Source organism: Bos indicus, chromosome X (assembly GCF_029378745.1).
Source record: "Bos indicus isolate NIAB-ARS_2022 breed Sahiwal x Tharparkar chromosome X, NIAB-ARS_B.indTharparkar_mat_pri_1.0, whole genome shotgun sequence".
Taxonomy (NCBI): domain Eukaryota; kingdom Metazoa; phylum Chordata; class Mammalia; order Artiodactyla; family Bovidae; genus Bos; species Bos indicus.
This window is the reverse complement of record NC_091789.1, coordinates 18,871,378-18,888,890: the sequence shown is the minus strand read 5'-3', so window position 1 is coordinate 18,888,890 and position 17,513 is coordinate 18,871,378. Positions and strand designations below refer to the sequence as shown.

The 17,513-nt window shown below is 46.0% G+C and overlaps 1 long non-coding RNA gene across 1 annotated transcript; it reads left to right on the top strand.

Moving 5' to 3' along the window:
- The first annotated feature begins 1,538 nt into the window (after positions 1-1,538).
- Positions 1,539-17,513, top strand: LOC139180922 (uncharacterized). The gene is made up of 4 exons (XR_011565115.1): positions 1,539-2,337; positions 2,870-2,955; positions 10,610-10,731; positions 14,502-17,513. It is a non-coding gene; the product is annotated as an uncharacterized lncRNA (long non-coding RNA).

The following is a 17,513-nucleotide window of genomic DNA, read 5'->3' as shown; positions in this document are numbered from 1 at the left end:
AAAAACCAATATTCAGAACCTGCTCAGAACACTAGTCCATATCACGTTACCACTTCTAACTCAGATGGTGTCATGCCATGCCTTATTTATCATCATGTCAACACAAATAATCAAGAAACGATCTGTAACAGGAATAGAAATAGAGAAGAGTTTTCTTTGAACCAAACTAAGGACTATAGCCTAGGGAAAAACTTATCAGTAACTCTCAGAAGCTGTGCTGGAGAAGCATGGTTTTCATCACAGCTTTGTATCTTTTCAGAACAAAGAACCATCAAACAGCAACATGCAGGGGTACATTCCTTCAAGATTTCAAAAGGGATAGATTAGCACGTACAAGAGAGAATCAGTAGGACCTTGGTATCTGGGAAGAAAAACTTATCTTTAAAGGAATACTAGCATAAGCATCATAGGAGAGGGTAGCATTTATCCCTACCTTCAAAGTGGACATACTTTACTTCTGGATAATGAATTCTTTTCTTAAGGGCTAAAGCAGATGTACACTGCATGATAAACAGGTCATAAGACAGGCTGTTCTAGTTAGCATAAAGTTCAAGCTAAATCACATATAAGCCAGAATGATTTCCCAATACCTCAATTGTGAAAATTTCTTCCTTCAGGCACAAAGTTGTACTGATCCCAAACAGTGGTCTCAAACTCTAATCCTACATCTCAACTTTGCACAACATTCAAGTTGTGGGCTATATGCTTATTTTCTCCTCTACTCTCCTGGAGGTAGAAAGGAGATTCCATTTATTTTCTACTCCTCTTAGGATATGGAGAGAGCACACTGAGCTGAAATTCTAACCCCTTGCAATTCCGCAGATGTTTCCTTTACACCCATTTTTGATTGTGTCCACCCTAGGGGATTAGAAGGGATTCATACACCTTGAGTAAGCACATGCCTTCCATACTGACTTTGTTTCTATATATTGGCTCATGGCTTTTTATGACTCCATATTCTGCTTGTGGGAGTCTGCTTCTAGGTATTGGCTCATATTTCCACATACAGACTGTGGTAAATTGACTGAAAAAAAGGCCACAGCAATTCCTCCTGTTCCTGGATGTGCAGCCCTTTGCTTATATGTTGAAGGCAGAGCTGAGGATTTGCTGATGGAGTTAGTGTGGGACATGAAAGAAACAGAGGAGTCAAGGAGGATGCCAAGGTGCTTGGCCTAAGCAATATGAAGAAAATAACTCTCATTTACAAAGGGGAAGAAGACAAGAGGAAGAACAGAGTTGGGAGGGGCAATAAAGCAGTCAGTGAGGAAAACCTTCATGAATACCAAACCTATTTTTTTTTTAAAGTAAACTTATAAACTCCGAAAAACTAAGATTCCCTTAAATGTTCCTATATATATGCAATATATTAAGTAAGAGTTCAACTAAAATCCCAACTCCAAACAGGTGAGTTAATTACATATTTTCATTTGGAACAAGAGTCACATCCCCTTCGGGTTGAGCTGTTGTGGGTATCCAGGGAGGCTGACCTGTAGCACTGTCTCATAAAAACACATGATTTGTGAAAGAAATTGGAGTGCCATTGCCCTAAGTAAACAGTGAATTATGTGCATATATGTGATGATGATGTCAGAGAAAGTAACTTAATGATCTGAGTGTTAATTTGATTTTCTGGTATTGGTAATAGACTAAAAGCAAATGCCTCTGGTAACATCAGATACCCCTTCATTTTTATCTTTTCAAAGCTGATGCAGATGACCAGATGATTATTTTCTTTCAGTCTTTTAATATAGAAAATTAAGAGATTTCTTAGCATTCAACCTTGCTTACATTCCCTGGTCACGGTGCACTCTTTGAACATGCAGCTCTGGATTATGCTGGCTAGTGTTTGGGGCTTTCCCATTAATGATGCAGGCAACATCTGCAGCGTAGGTGCCAATAATCTGTCTGAGAGATGCATGAATAAGCAGGGAAATGTGTTCACAGAACCTCATGCAAGCCAAGGAACTCAGAAGGCCAAGTGAGTGGCGGGCTCAGCAGGGAGGGTGGGCACCTGGCTGACTCCTCTGCTCCAAGTGCAGAGGGCCTCGCCCCCATCCTGTAAGATGCAGAGTCCTGGGCCCTGGCCCCTGCCCTTCACCCACTGCCCGCCTGGGGAAACCTAGGCCCTGCCCCTCGTTTCTGATCCCGCCTCCTTATGGCCATTAGCCCCGCCCATCCGCAGCCCTCTTCTCCCGCCCCTTCAGTCCTAGCTCCGCCTCCACATTGCGCCTGCGCACTTGCAACCATCTGCTCTTGAGCGCAGGGCCTGCGCAGGCGCCAGTAGGGCTCTCAGCCCTGCCCACCCCGGCCCTGGGCCCGCCTCCATGGAAACCGCAGGTGAGGCTTGGTGTGTCAATTAAGATCAGAATGGTAGTGGGATTTCATGGTGTTTGGCAGTCTAAATGCAAATGCCTCAGGTAAAATCATACCCACTGACCTGAAATAGGGCCAATGGGAGATGGCTTACAGTCTTTTGTGACACTCGTTCTGTAGCAGGAGAGGATAATTAAGGGATACAAAGTTCCAGCTGCAATTAGAGAAAAAGAGAAGTGATCTGAGCTTTGCATCCTGATGAACCTCTGGGGCAGGAAATGAGACACTGAAGCTTGAGGCCCTCTAGACTGAACGGCAAGAACAGAATTGCTGCCACCTTCAGCCCAAGATCTTTATGACACCCAGCCACCCTGAAGAACTACAGGCAGAACACACTGCCAGTCTTACTCTCCTTTCCTGTGGGGATGGGGGGGGGGGGTGTAACTGACCACAGTAGGGCTATTTGCTGGGAAAATGTTTTTTTTTTTTTCATATTTATTAATTTGGCTGCGCTGGGTCTTATTTGTGGCATGTGGAATCTATTTTCCGAGCCAAGGATCGAACATGGGCCCCCTGCATTGGAAGCATGGAGTCTCAGCCACTGGACCACCGGGGAAGTCCCTGCTGAAATGTTTAAACTTGGTAAGTTATACGTAAGACCTGCAATTTTAGTTAATTGCATTTCTAATTCCAGTTAGAACTGGAAAGTGTATCCATATGTTTAAAGAATAAACAATGCCAAAAAACTCTACCCACTTAGCTAATTTAATTCTGCTATTACAAAGTCTTTATAAGACCTAATGGTGTGGCATAATAAAAGATGTCTCAGGCACAAGGGACCGAGATTCTAATGCAGGCTTCAGCAGGAATTAATTGTGTGCTTGCTGCTTCTAGTTTGGTCCTACCGACTTCTCAACTAATCTTCTCTGAAACCATGCTGGTCACCCTACCTCTCCTTGCCCTTGGGAATATCAGAAGATTTCTCCACGATCCCCAAATATGCATTCATGGCCTTCATGAAGTGGCTAAAAGTATCACTTCTCATAGGGAGGTGTTAGATCACCTGCTACCTTTAGGGGATTGGGCTTCCCAGGTGGCTTGGATGATAAAGAATCTGCCTGTAATGCAGGAGAGCAGGGTTCGATCCCTGGGTCAGGCAGATCCCCTGGGGAAGGGAATGGCAACCCACTCCAGTATTCTTGCCTGGAAAATCCCATGGACAGAGGAGCCTGGCGGGCTACAGTCCATGCGGTCGAACAGAGTCGGACATGAATGACTGACTAACATTAAGGGGAATACTTCCCTGAACAAAGGGGGGAGCTTAACAAAGAGGGGAACTTTTAGCATGGCCTGGAGACCCCATCCCTTTGCCACCCACTCCTGTTCTTAACACATTAGCCTTCAGAGCTTAATGCTCCGCCCTGGTTCAGGTGACAATGCCCATGAGAGAGCCGCAGCTTCCTTGATCATGCTGGTGTTCATTGTGAGTAAGAAACACATACAAGTGAGATCTTCTGAAGCAAATGGATTTTATTGGCAGAACACAAGTATTTAACAAAATACAAGAAACTTAAGCAACAAATACATTTTAAAGACACAGAAATGAGGCTAGCTCAGGGAAACTCAGCAGTATGTCTTTCTCTCTCTCTTTTTTTTTTTTTGCCATGCAATGCAGCATGTGGGATCTTAGTTCGCCCACCAGGGATTGAACCCCTCCCCTCTATATTCGAAGCACGGAGTCTTAACCACTGGACTGCTGGGGAAGTCCCAACAGTATGTCTTTTTACATTCTCTTCAGTAAAGGTTACTAGTGAACCTTTGCAGGCTCTCACTCATTCTTGTGGGTCTAGTCCCAAACTATAGCAAAAGTATTACTGGCTCAAATAGGATAAGATGAAAAGTATACCAAACCAAGTAGCTTCGCCAGGAAACTCGGTGACACAGAAAATAGAAGGCTGTGGGAAGGTTTGAGAGAAAAAGAGGCCTGCTAATGAGCCTGAGACAGGGCCTTCCACCCTGTGGAATACAAATACAGCGCACACACATGTTGACATGCCCCCATGGGTACACAATTTTTAAAGATTTCTTGAGTAAGCACAAAAGCATATGTTACAGAAAATGAAAACAACCCAAAGTCCAAGCCATTCCCAAAGGCACAATACCCAAAGTCAATTTCTGGTCAAATGACCACTCGCTGATGTCACAGGGTCACTCCTTGAGCCGAAGTCCTCCACATGAAGTTGACGACTTCTGTAGAACCGCTGTGATTCTATGAAATTCAAAACCCTACGGACTAAAGGTTAACCTTATACACCACTAATGCAAATACTATGTATCCATAGAAAAACCAAGGCAAAACCAGAACACAGAAGCTGTAAATGGCATTACCCATTTCCCCAAGGAGAAACAGTCTTCCCTCTCAGTTCTAAAGTCTAAAAACACTTGGGGGTGGGCATTCATTTGTGATCATGGAAGAGTCTTTTTTATTATGTTTTTAAACCCCTTCATTGAGGTATGAGGAATGACTGCCATACAAAAATATAGTACACATTTAAGGTATACAATCTAATGAGTCTGGAGATAGTTTACATCCATAAAGCATCTCCATAATCTATATCATAAACACACCCATCCACTCTGAAGTTTCATTCCACCTTCGTAATTTATTGTTATATGGTAATAAAAACATGACTGAGTAAGATCTACCCTCTTAACCTTTCCAGTACACATCAGTTCTGGGGTCCGGAGGAGATGCCCAGGTGCTTGGTTCCTAGCTTTAACTATATCCTATATCCTGTAGCTCAGTACTCTGACAATCTACTAGAGGAAAATCTACAACAGGCCTTTCAGCATTCTGGAAGGTGCTCTGTCTGACTGATTGGGAGAGGCTGAGTAAACCAGTGAATCTCCTTAGGATTCACTGAAGTGATCCCACTGCTGTTCCTTTCCAAAGCTGATGAGAAGTAGGACAGTAGGCTTGCACATGAATAAGGAGAGGCGAAGGAAGCTCAGAAAGCCAACCCAAATCTAAACTGTGAGGGTGCCTGGCTGGCGACGCTCAGTAACCCATTTTGTGTGTGTGCTGGAGTCAGCATAGTGGACTGGGAGGGCAAATTCAAGTCCAGACGGATGAAGAGACCATTCACATTGTACAGGAATGCACATATTTTGCTCATTCTGTCCACTCTTTTGGACAGAGCTGCACACTACAATTCCATAACTAAAACTCTGCAGGATCTGAGTCCTTGCCTCCTACCAAATATTCGAGCAGGTCCTGTGCACCACAAGACACAGAAATCGGCCCTCTGCCAATTGGAGATCAAATCTCTGCTCCTTCAGAGCCCTTGAGAAAGGGATGGTGAGAGATGACGTTCAGCTCCACTTGCAAGCAGACTGCTGACATCAGCAGAGCGATTTAAACCATCTCTAAACAAGGTTTGTGGTTTTAATCCTCATCCTGAGTGATCCTATTGATCACAGAGAATTCCCCCTGAGGACATATGTATGGGTAAAAAGCTCCTAGAGGATAAGCAGTCGCTCATACTTTTTACTTGTCCTTCAGGAGCTCTTTCCACAAGTTCCTCTTGAGGAAGTTCTCTGCACAGGTCTGACTATGGCTAGGACTTTGGAATCAGCACTTGGAGGGAGGGTGAAGATACCCAGGGGTATCTCACGGGGAGCACATTGTAAGGGAAACTAAAATAAGGAAGATTAAACTGCTCATGCTGAAAAGGGACAAGACATTCTTTCTTGCCTTTCCTAAAAAACGGTGGAATACGGGTCAGTTCTTTGTCTGACTCTGCTGCTACTAAATCACTTCAGTCGTGTCTGACTCTGTGCAACCCCGTAGACAGCAGCCCACCAGGCTCCTCTGTCCCTGGGATTCTCCAGGAAATGGGTTGCCATCTCTGACTCTCTGCAATGTATGCAAATCTTTTCTGTAAGTTAAATAAGCCTCTTGGTAATCTGAGAAACCAAGAGTGTTCCGTCAGGGACCTGGCAGCAAAAGCAGTGACCAAGAGCCCATAAAGCTACAGGAAAAGGGCAGAAAATATCGCTGCAGAAAAACAATCAATAGTGTAAGCAACAGCAGTTCCTTCTCAGAACTCCCTTAGATTACATACTGTGCAACAGTACAGCAGGACAGAGAGCTCCCCTTCCACAACAGCTGTTTTCCACGGGTCTAGGCCACACAGAACAAGGAAGAGACAGCCAAGCCTTCACTTGCAGACAAAATCACAATTCACTTGGGAAAATGGACAATAATCCTGTTCCCATAGTAAATGTCCTAGTTTATAAGAAAGCCATATTTTCTTATAGTATACCCATCAGGGTCCATTATTATCTTCTGTCCCTCAGCTGTGCTAACCCAAAGGAAGGCCACAAGAATGGAGAAAGGAGACAGGAAAAGAGCCCTGAACCCACAATGCCCACCACAGTCGTCACACCAGAGACCGTTGTCCTCCCCACTGTCAGTCTTTCCTTATACTCTCAGAGCCTCCTCCTCATAGCCCTGCTGGGCCCAAATTTCCCTAATCAAGAGAAAGCAAAAGCCTGAAATGGGGAAACCATGGGACCTTTTCCCTCCCCACGTTGAGCTCCCCTTTCCTCTCCCCGACTCCAGTAGCACACCACCACAAACAATGCAGAACTGTCCCTCCACTGTTGTACCAACACCACTTTCTTCCTTCAGAATGCAGAGAAGGCCCCTTGAGGCAATGTCACCCCCATCAACAGGAAGACCCAAATGGAAGAGAAGCCACCAGCAGCCAGCCTTTCTGCTAGAAAGGCTTTCTAGCAGACACACAGAGGGGAGAGAGAGCCACAGCCTGAGGGTGTAGCCCTCTCCAGCAAGAGGAATACAAGGGCTTCATGCTCCAGCTGGGGCACCTGACTTGGGAGCTTCCTGGACATCCAGGCTCATCGGCATATGCGCAGAAAGTAGCAAATGGCCCCGGATTCATGGACAGTTCATTGACAAGACCCATCGGACCTCTTTCTTCCAACCAATGTGCAGAGTGTGCTCAGTGGAAGAGTGCAGAAAGTGAACGTGGAAAGTTCCAACCACATTCCTACAGAGTTGGGACTCCTCGGGAATCCCAATGTGCCCTCGCTCTGCACAAAGGCACAGAATTCTGACATCAGGCTACCGCCAACTTCTGCCCCTGACTCAACATTTCCCATGCCCCACATGCTGCCGTTGCCAATATGCGCCTCCTTTAGGAGTTTACCAAGGCACCTGAGGTGTGTGAGTGTTGAAGGAAGAAGTGTCTGGCTGCTAGATCACTAGAACACACCAGCAACAGCAGCTCACTTTCATGTGCCTCTTTATGGCCACAGGTAGTCCCAACAGAAGAGTTGAGTGGTCTACTCAACCAAGTGTAGTCACCATCAGTGGGCACCTCCCGGGAGACTCTCTCAGACTACTGCTCTAGGCCACAGTATAGGAGGGGGAAAGCTCACCTTTCCCCAGATGCTTTTGACAGCCTAAGGCAGTGCATAGACTGAAGCAGGAACACAAGAACATCCCTAACAGTGAACTCCAAAATTCTGAGGAATGCTGTAACATAGGGTAAAGCCTTCATCATCAAAGTCTCACCTTTGCCACAAAGTAATCCACTCTCATGTCACACTCAGCGATGTGCACTATTATCTTCAGTCCCCATGCTACAATGATCCCAGGCAGTACCAGGGACTGAGAAATAGGTAGCAGACACTTTTGACCACAGAAAGTCCAATGCACCTTTCACACTGAGGGCCTATGTCCTCCTGTCCAGCTTTCTCCTTGTGCTCTGAGAGCAGCTCTATAGAGGGTCACTCTTCCCGGCCCCTTCCCCACCTCTAGGCTTTAGGAACCCCAACGAAGGTCCGTATGTAGTCAGTCATTCCATCTTTCCTGATCAGGGGCGTGCTTTCCCCTTTGAGCCCCTAATCTCTCCAGTACTTCTCCTGAAAAGAACCGACAATCAAAAGTGGCTGAGAACCGCTCACGAAACTCATTTAGTTCAAGACTAAATTGGTACAGCTACTATGGAAAACAGTATGAAACTCCCTCAAAAAGTTAAAAACAGAACGACCGTCTAGTCCAGCAATCCCACTTGTGGTGTGTATCCAAAGGAATACCTCACACCAAGAATTTATGGAACATTAACATTCCCACGAGTGAGTAGACATTCACTGAGGTACTGTCTCATGAGCCTAAGTGACATGGCTGGCCTAGGAATGAATTCCTGGAAAGGAACCAGAAACCCAGATTCCATCTCAAATTCAGAAAAAGATTACCTTCTCTTTCCATGAAAGCCCTGATTTGTGAGACTGTCACCAATTTGAGAGTCACCTTTGTGGAATCCTCAACCTTGTGACTTATTTTTAAGTGCCCATACACAGAAGATTTACTGACTAAACCATCCATTTAGGTTTTCTTGACCCCTGCCTCCAATGAAGTCAGCTAAGATGACTTTGATGGGCAGTGGGAACAAGTGTGTATGGAAGGGCAAGAAGACCTCACGGTTATTCTTAAGTTTCACAACTGTTTTGACTAGGAAATAAGCCAGTTTTGATCATCATCATGTCACTTGGTGAAGGAACATGGGCCTAGGACAGGTTTTTCTAAGTATCTCAGGCTTCAGGTTTTCACTGAGTAGGAAACTATCACCATCCCCATCTTTCACAGCTTTAAAGTAATTTCACCAATTACAGGGATAAACAAAAAGTCTTTAAACATGCCCTCTAAAGACTACACACTTTAGTTTCCAATCACAAGGAAATGTGCATTTTCTTTTAACCTTTGGTGAATGAAATTCAGGTTCTGTGATGCCTCCTTCTGGATAAAACCCATGCTAATAGAGCAACAGAGGAGCCCGAGGTTTCTATGAAACTAGAGGTTAGAAGTGTCTCTGAATGCACCTTGGAAGAGTTCACATTTCTATTTAGCGCTTTCCCCCCACCCCAACTGTGAAAACTCTTCCACACATTTTCAACAAATTAACCACTGCCCAGGAAAGAAGTAACTTTACACAGACAATGAAAGAGAGACCTTTTCGGCACTGCCAGTTAACAAGCACCTTCTTGGTGCCTGAACTTGGTGCTGAGCCACATCAGCTTCGGCATAAGGCGTCAGAGATGGCCAGAAAAGAAAGTTGCTCAGAGCAAGGCAAAGTGTGAGTTGCTGGGCTACCTCTTGGCATCATAGCAGGATTAATGAGGCTGGTTTCCAAAGAGAAGCCCAGTAATATCTGAGGAAGTTTGCTGGCCCTGTGAAAGGAAACAAACGTTTGGTTGAAATGGGGGTCTGGACATGTAGGGAGACGAGCTAAATGAAGCCACAATGTTCTGTTCCCATATTCTTGAAATGGTGTACTAATTCCCTCCGTACCTCCTGTGTGCTGAGTGCTTTACAAAAACCATACAAGAGATATCCCTGAGAGCAAGGTTTGATTCCCATTTTGCAAATGTGGAAATTGAGGCTCAAAGATGACAGTAAGAAAGAGTCAGACTCAGACAATAAAATTTATTTTTAATGAAACACGATGCATTGTCTCAGCAACACCTGCAAAGCAAAGCAAAGCAAAAAAAAAAAAAAAAAAAATCCTGACAAACTGTGGAAAGGTAAATATTTAATGAAGTCCTGACCCGCATATTACTTGAATTGTTAGCCTACACCTCCAGGACCCCTGCAAAGTAAATGCCCACCCACTTATAGAGGGGATAGACCAGCAGACTATCATTCTCTGCCACTCACTTGGTGTACAGATCTTTCTCCCCTTTCCTAAAGAGAGCTGGCTTTAAATTACATTCAAATCCATGTTCCCCTACCTGAAAAAAAACCAGCACTCCCACAGTCTCTGGATTCCTGAAGTTTGTTTTTCACAATCCCATCCAGTCCAGCCTGCTTCTGCCTGGTATTACAAGTGTCTTCCAAAAGGATTAAAAGACAGATCAGAGCTCTGATGTGAAAATGGCAAGATCAGGCTTTTTGGAAATGTGACATTCTAATAAATTCAGTACGTCTGTAATAATGGCACTCACGGTGAACTGGAAAAAGATGCCACTGACTAGTTAAAGACATTATAAACAGTGTCTGAGCAGCGCTCAGGGAGTGATCCTGACATTGTTGGAAGTTCCGATCTTAGAGACTCAGGGAAGACATTTCAACACCATGTTAAATAATGTTACAGCTGATGGGATGGATGCTACCCTCCTCCCAGCATTTGTGGCCCCACATAACACAAGGTTGCACTTACTCATCTGGCAGGTCTGGACAGCTAATTCCGGGTCCACTCTCTTCTCATTACAGGCCCATCGGCTGGCCAGTACTAGATTTTTCCATCACAGGTCCTGAAGGAAACAGTGATTATACAGATCTACAAGGAGACTTGCTTACAGATGGACAGCCTAATACAGCTGCAGGAAAATTAGGTAACTTGCAAGCTCGTAACATGAGTGGCTGGGGAAAACTTCCCCTTTCCCTTATCCACAAAACACCAAGGCAGCCAAGGGCCGTCAGCTGTCCTAACACCGCACGCAGTCCCTCAGAGCCTTACTGTCTCGTTTCACGTGGAAAATAACAGAAATACCCTCAATGGTGAAGAAAGGTCACAAAAATGGCCAAGATCAACATTTGAACCAATCCCCGGCAACGATATATCCACCCCAAACACCCTACAATAGAAAGCAGAATCAGCTCCATGGTGGCCGCCAGTCACCAGACTGTCTGGCACCCCCACCCACCCAGCCAAAAGCACCCGCCCTTCCCTCTCTTTAAGCCGCAAACACTACAAAGCATTAAGACTATAACTGGGAAGGAGGCTCCGAGACCCACATTTAAACCAAGAAAATCTTCTTCAAGTTTCAGCATGCCGTTACAATAATGCCCAACACCAAACCCGGAAGTGCCTGAGAGATCTTCTCCGCCATCCACCCAGGAGCCCGCAGACACGTCTGTCAAAGTGTCCGTCAGGACACACCATTTACCCGACTCTCCACTCACACCGCAGACAGCCAAATACGAATAAAGTTAGTAAAACTTACACTTTTGCCATTTCCGGAAAGGGAGCTGCCATGTTAAATCCTAACCGAGGAAAACGGTCTACGGAAGCCCCATAGCACAATCCAGACAGTCAGGAGCTTAGGCACGTGCTAGGGCTTCTTCCGCCTTTCACGCCCCCGCCTCCCAACATCGTCATTGGTGGGCCTGCGATGATTGATGGGGACAATGGCCATTCCTCTCAGCTAGGTCTACTGGTGGGAAACTGTCCATTTCCCAAGGCCCAGCTGACGTCATGAAATCCCTGCTCGTATTCCTAAGTCTTTCTATATCCGTGTCCATCCCTCAAGGCCTAGCTCTACTTCTTAGGCCTTTGCACATACATCATGCTTTGTTTCTTGTCATCTTAGTCTTTGGAAAGCATGAACATTCCATTTACCTGGGCCTAGATCAACTAGGTCCCCCTCCAGGAAGCCTTGGAGAAGGCGATGGCACCCCACTCCAGTACTCTTGCCTGGAAAATCCCATGGGCGGAGGAGCCTGGTAGGCTGCAGTCCATGGGGTCGTGAAGAGTTGGACACGACTGAGCGACTTCCCTCTCGCTTTTCACTTTCATGCATTGGAGAAGGAAATGGCAACCCACTCCAGTGTTCTTGCCTGGAGAATCCCAGGGACGGGGGAGCCTGGTAGGCTGCCGTCTATGGGGTCACACAGAGTCGGACAAGACTGAAGTGACTTAGAAGCCAGGAAGCCTTCCAAGTTTTACTCCTTCCAGGCAAAATGTGAGTTCTTCATATTAGATACGGACATGGAGATGTATCAGAGCAGAGATGCAGAGGACTTGTTTCTGAGCCCTGGGGTCAGATAGTACTGGGCTGTGCATGTTGTGTGGGACCCAAGGCTTGCACCTGGATATTTTGCAAGTCAGTTCAGGTTGCAGACTTTGGGGAAGACCAGGGAACACTGACAACAGGCTAACTCTTAGAAGCTTGCTAGGATTGGTACGACCGTTTTCAGGAATTTCATATCCTTTCCTGCTTTTCTATCTCTGAAAATCTTGTCCTTCCTACAAGGCCCAGGCATAAATCACTTCCCTAACTTTTTCCTGAATTCATGTTCCCACCCCAACCACAAGAGTTATTTCTCCTATTGCTATAGGAAGAAAGATATGAGGATTTCATATCTCTGCTGCAAATGTCACTAAGCTTCACAGTTATCCAAAGTGAGACTGGAAGCCCCCTTCCTTCCAGGAGGCCTCTTGCTGAGAGATTTCTGCACCTGCTCACAATTTGTGAATTGTACAAACGAGAAGGCGCAGTTCCCCTAGGCTTTACTACTTTGAGTGTTTAACTCATCTACACTCTACATGGTGTGTGGACCACAGAGGCACGGGGTCCCTTAGCTGGAATGCATGGTCACAGTGCACAGTGCTCCTAGGAAAGTGATCTAATGCTAGCACTGTCCCTCCCATGGGAAAGATCATTTGAGGCTTCGTGGTGTGCAGTGTTATGCAGCAGTCCATGATGTTGCCCTACACACTGTGACGGCTAATTTTATGTGCCAACTTGACTGGTCATGGAGCATCCAAATTAAACATTATTTCTGGTTGTATCTGTGAGGGTGTTTCTGGATGAGTCTCATTTGTATTCCTCCCTGTTCTCATTCTAAAGAATGAACACCATAACCACCTGTTTTGAGTGGCTCCAGGAACTAAGAGTGTACTTCACATTTTGTGGAACCATTGTTTTGTTGCATCCTAGATGTGCTTCTTCTAGGGAACGAGAACTTCTAAACCAGCAGAGATCAGACTTGCAGGGATACAAAGTACAAGTGTTGCAGATGGATCAGATTTATTTATGAGAGACACCACCTTTGTTTCTGCCCCTCTGTTCTGAAGCTTGCAAATCTTGGCAATGGGAGAAACAGCACCATAAATGGGTTCCTGGATCATAGTGGATATTACCTCCTAGCAGCCTGAGCTACAATGCTCCTTGCCACATGCTCCACACAGCAAGCATACCGATTCACCCTAAACGTTTTGGGCACCACAGGATCTGCTACATGATAAGAGCCAAGAGGCTGACCTAGTAGCATGGAGAGCCTGTTTTAGCTGTGGATCCACATTAGCCTGGGCGTGGTGGGAATAACAAGTGCTTTTTGAAGTCTTGGATGGTGGCCAAAATCTCTGCAATTCCCATAAGGATAAGCTACCCCATTTTACTTCCTCTATTGATAAGGAAGGTGATTCGCTCCTTCTCAACCTCATAGCTCTTTCTCCAGTGGCCAGGGAGCATGGGGCAGTAGACAGGAGATGAGAGTCTGTCTCTGCCTGGAAATTTCTGAAGTCAGGAGGTTTCCTGGAGCAGTCTATTCCAGCAGGGTGAGCAGAGACCATTATGTGGTGGATTACGGAAGAAAAGGATGGGGACAAACTGCCACACCCAGTCTTAACTCTGCATCCCTCAGAAGGTGCAGAAGATGATCTCAGTGTTTTCAGAGATAGAACCAGTTGGAGCACAGAGGTTAGAGGAAGCAACAGAACGTTAGGATAGCCCTGACACTTACCAGCCACATAGAAATAGATGACCATTCATCACCACATTTATCCTCACAGCAGTGCTTGTGTGGGAGATACATACAGCCTGGCCTTAAAAAAAGCCCTCAATAAATGGAAAAAAAAATATGCACACTCCTCTCAAGTCTTCCCCAGGCCTAAAATCCCTTGGTCTCCTATAAAACACAAAATGTGTCAATTGATTAATTATTTAATTGATACCTGCCAATCCTGTATTAGGAGTACAGATGAGAAGAAGACCCACTCCCCCACATCCAAATCTCAGCATGTTTCTCTCCTGCCTGCTGACTTGGACTTGCATACCTTGGTCAGGTAGCTCACATCTTAATGGATAAGTCATTCTTTAACACAAGTAGGTAATAATACTGAGATAAAGAGGTAAATTCCAGCTCTGATAAGAGAACAGAGAACTTTCTTTGACATCTGCATCCTGAGGAACCCCTCAGGCAGGAGGTGACACGTTGCAGCTTTGGGGGACCCCTAGACCAGGATGGCAAGATATGAGTTGTGGACACCCACAGCCTATAAAATCTTTATGAATAATCAGAGAGAGACCCGAGCCCACCCACCCAGCGGGCACATCTTCAATCAGGACAGACTGTGACACTCTTGCTTTCTTTTCCCCAGGAGGATGATTTCAATGAGCACAAGGTTTTAATGACTGCCCTCTGCCCTCCCTGCCTCGGCCGCCGCACAACCAACTTGCGCCGCCTCACTCCAAGGCCATGTGAGCCTTGTGCCTGCACATGCCCGCCAGGTCTCATGGCCACGTGGAACAGGGTGGGCCTGTGGATGTCAGCACAGAAGGCAAGGTCGACGGCTTCACCCAAGAAGCAGTTCAGGCAGCCATCATCCCCATGTTGGACCAGGTCAACACCTGCCTGGACCACCTGGAGGAGAGGAATGACCACCTCCCTGGCCGCCTCCAGGAGCGCTTGAATCTAGCTGGCAGACACATCTTGAGTTCCAGCAGCTGCTCAGGGAGGCCCCAAGCGATTGGCAGCCCCTAGTGGAGCCCTCCAGGGGCCCTGGGGCCAGGCCTCAACCCTGCCTGCCTGAGCCCTCACCACCTGGCTTAGGGTGGCCTGCAGATGTCTTGGGGGATCTGCCTGCCTGGGCCATCCTTCTGGTACTTCCCTTTGTGGGCCTGGCATATCCCACCTCCTGGCATCCCCACCTAGGGTCAGGTGTGGGCCTGTGACCCACCTAACTTGCCTGCCTGCTCAACTCCTGGATGCTGCTCACTCTGCCCAGGCCTTGAGTGTTCACACTGAAGTAGTCTCCAACAGTGTGTGCACACTCACCACACATACACACATTAAAGGTCTGTAATAGTCTCAAGTTTTTATAATATGGGCAAACCTCATACAAAAGAAGGGGTTAGGCTTGATTTGGTGGATTCTAAATGGAGGCCAAATGTCCCTTTTGAGAGGGTCCTTGGCTTTATCAGGGGAGTTCGGATGCCTTCTGGCTTGACCTCAACCGCAATTACAAAAAATGCACATACTAAGCAGTGTGCAGTTGTTACCTGATGCTAAGTGTTCCTGGGAACTGGTAGAATAATCCTAGATGAGAGGGTCAGGGTCTCCCTGAGCCTTCTGAGTTTCAACCTCTGAGAAGAACCCTTTTTTCCTAACCTCCAAAAGCACTCCCTCCATTCTGTGCTAGGTACTACTGCGGGGGTGTCCTGGATCCCTTAGCAGTAGTTTTGCCTTAAAGGCAGTTTCCAGTTAGCCTCTGGAAGGTGTGTGGCTATCCTGCTTCACTCTGTAAGTTGCCAGGGTTAACTGGTACAGGTAGTTTGGGGTGAGGCCAAGAGGAAGTTTCACAAGTGTTACAAAGGATTCACCTGACCACCCTCTATTCTAAGGACTCTGGGTGTGAATAAATCATGCCTGGGAATTGAACGTGAGCTATTCCTTTGTTAGGCTAGTGTGGTGACTAAAATGCCAGGCACTTCTGTTGGCCAGACCTAAGAATCTTTTTGGTTATAGAAATCAAATTAGGCCTGGGTGGATTATCTGTAGATTTCATTCACGGGACCTCCAAGGTTAATTACCTGTGGCCAGAGATCTGTACATGTGTTTCAGTCCACTCAGAATGCTATAACAAAATGCCACAGACTGGGTGGCTTAAATAGCTCACATTTATTTTCTCATAAGGCTGGAGCCTGAAAGCCCAAGAATAACACTGCCAGCAGGATTGGTTTCTGGTGAGACCTGTCTTCCTGGCTTGCAGATGGTCCCCTTCTCTTTGTGCCTTCACATGGTCTCTCTTTTACGTGTTTGTAGAGAGAGAGAGAGATCTAGTGTCTCTCCCTCTTACAAGGACATTCATTCTATCAGAATAGGGCCCCACCCTGATGACTTCATTTAACCTTAATTATATCCTTAAAGGCCCCATCTCCAAATATAGTCACATTGGGAATTAGGGCTTCGACATATGAATTATGGGGAGGGGGAGCACAATTCAATCCATAACATGTCAGATGATCCCCAGATGTATGTTATATCTTCTTTGCTACTGATGTTAACTGTCACCACCTAGGCTCATCTATGCCTGGCCCCCTCCAATATGCTACAAATCAGAGAGCCCATTTCCATGGCATCACTTCTCAACGGCAAACTCAGTCTCAGCGGAAGCCTTTGCAAGCTTTTGATGCTTCCCTCACCCACTAATTTCTCAAGGTAAGGGTTACAGGAAAGATGCTTTAATTTCTTTGGAGGGCAAAGTTAGCAGTGAATGGGTAGACCCGCATAAGATTCAATACGGTACTCTCATGTGCAGAAGTTTTGAATTTCCTCCCCTACATTATGCCAGTAGCCTTCTAACCACTCAATACCAAATGTCACAGGCTAGCATCTGGTCCAGGTTTGCATTAGACAACCCAGAAAACAGAATGACAGCCTGCTGCCTGAGCTCACCACTGCAAATAAAATTCATGAATGCCTACCACTCTTTCCATTTAACTCTATTCCTTTACTGACACTGCATCTCACTTGCCATCCCTGGGTAATATACCTTAAGTCAATCTAGAAGGATGACAGCATCTTTGGACGGTAAATAATATTACCATCTCCATGAGGTGGCCCCTTTCCCTCTGCACATAAATACATAGGGCCCATGGGATAGAATGAATGGACAGCAGTTATTGAATCATATCATGAAAATGACCGTTTAATACTTCTCATTAGGAATGACTTCATCTTTGCACCATAAGCATTTTATCTTTCCAACTTGGGGACAAAGGAGGGTTAATAAACAGTTAATTTCAGTACTCCCTTTCTGGGAAAAAAGATTAGTGCAAGCTCTTCAGGATTCTATCATTCCTGTTGTCAGCGAGTGTAAACGAAATGGAAATATGATTCAGTCGGGACCATTGAGAGGTGAAAAGTGTACTAGGGTGCTTCTAAGAAACGTTTCCTCTCCCCCAAGAACTAAATGCACAGAGGGGTGGTCCTTTTGTTTTCCCTGTGGAAATGGTTGGATCTGGATGTGACTCCTGGGAACTGCTGTAGCCATCTTGCCAAGAGCCTGACAATGAAGCCAAATCATGGAGGATGACAGATACAAGGGAATCACAGAGAAGTGGAACTGGAGCTCTGTGTCTAGAGCCTGCTATACCTCTGGATTTCTCCC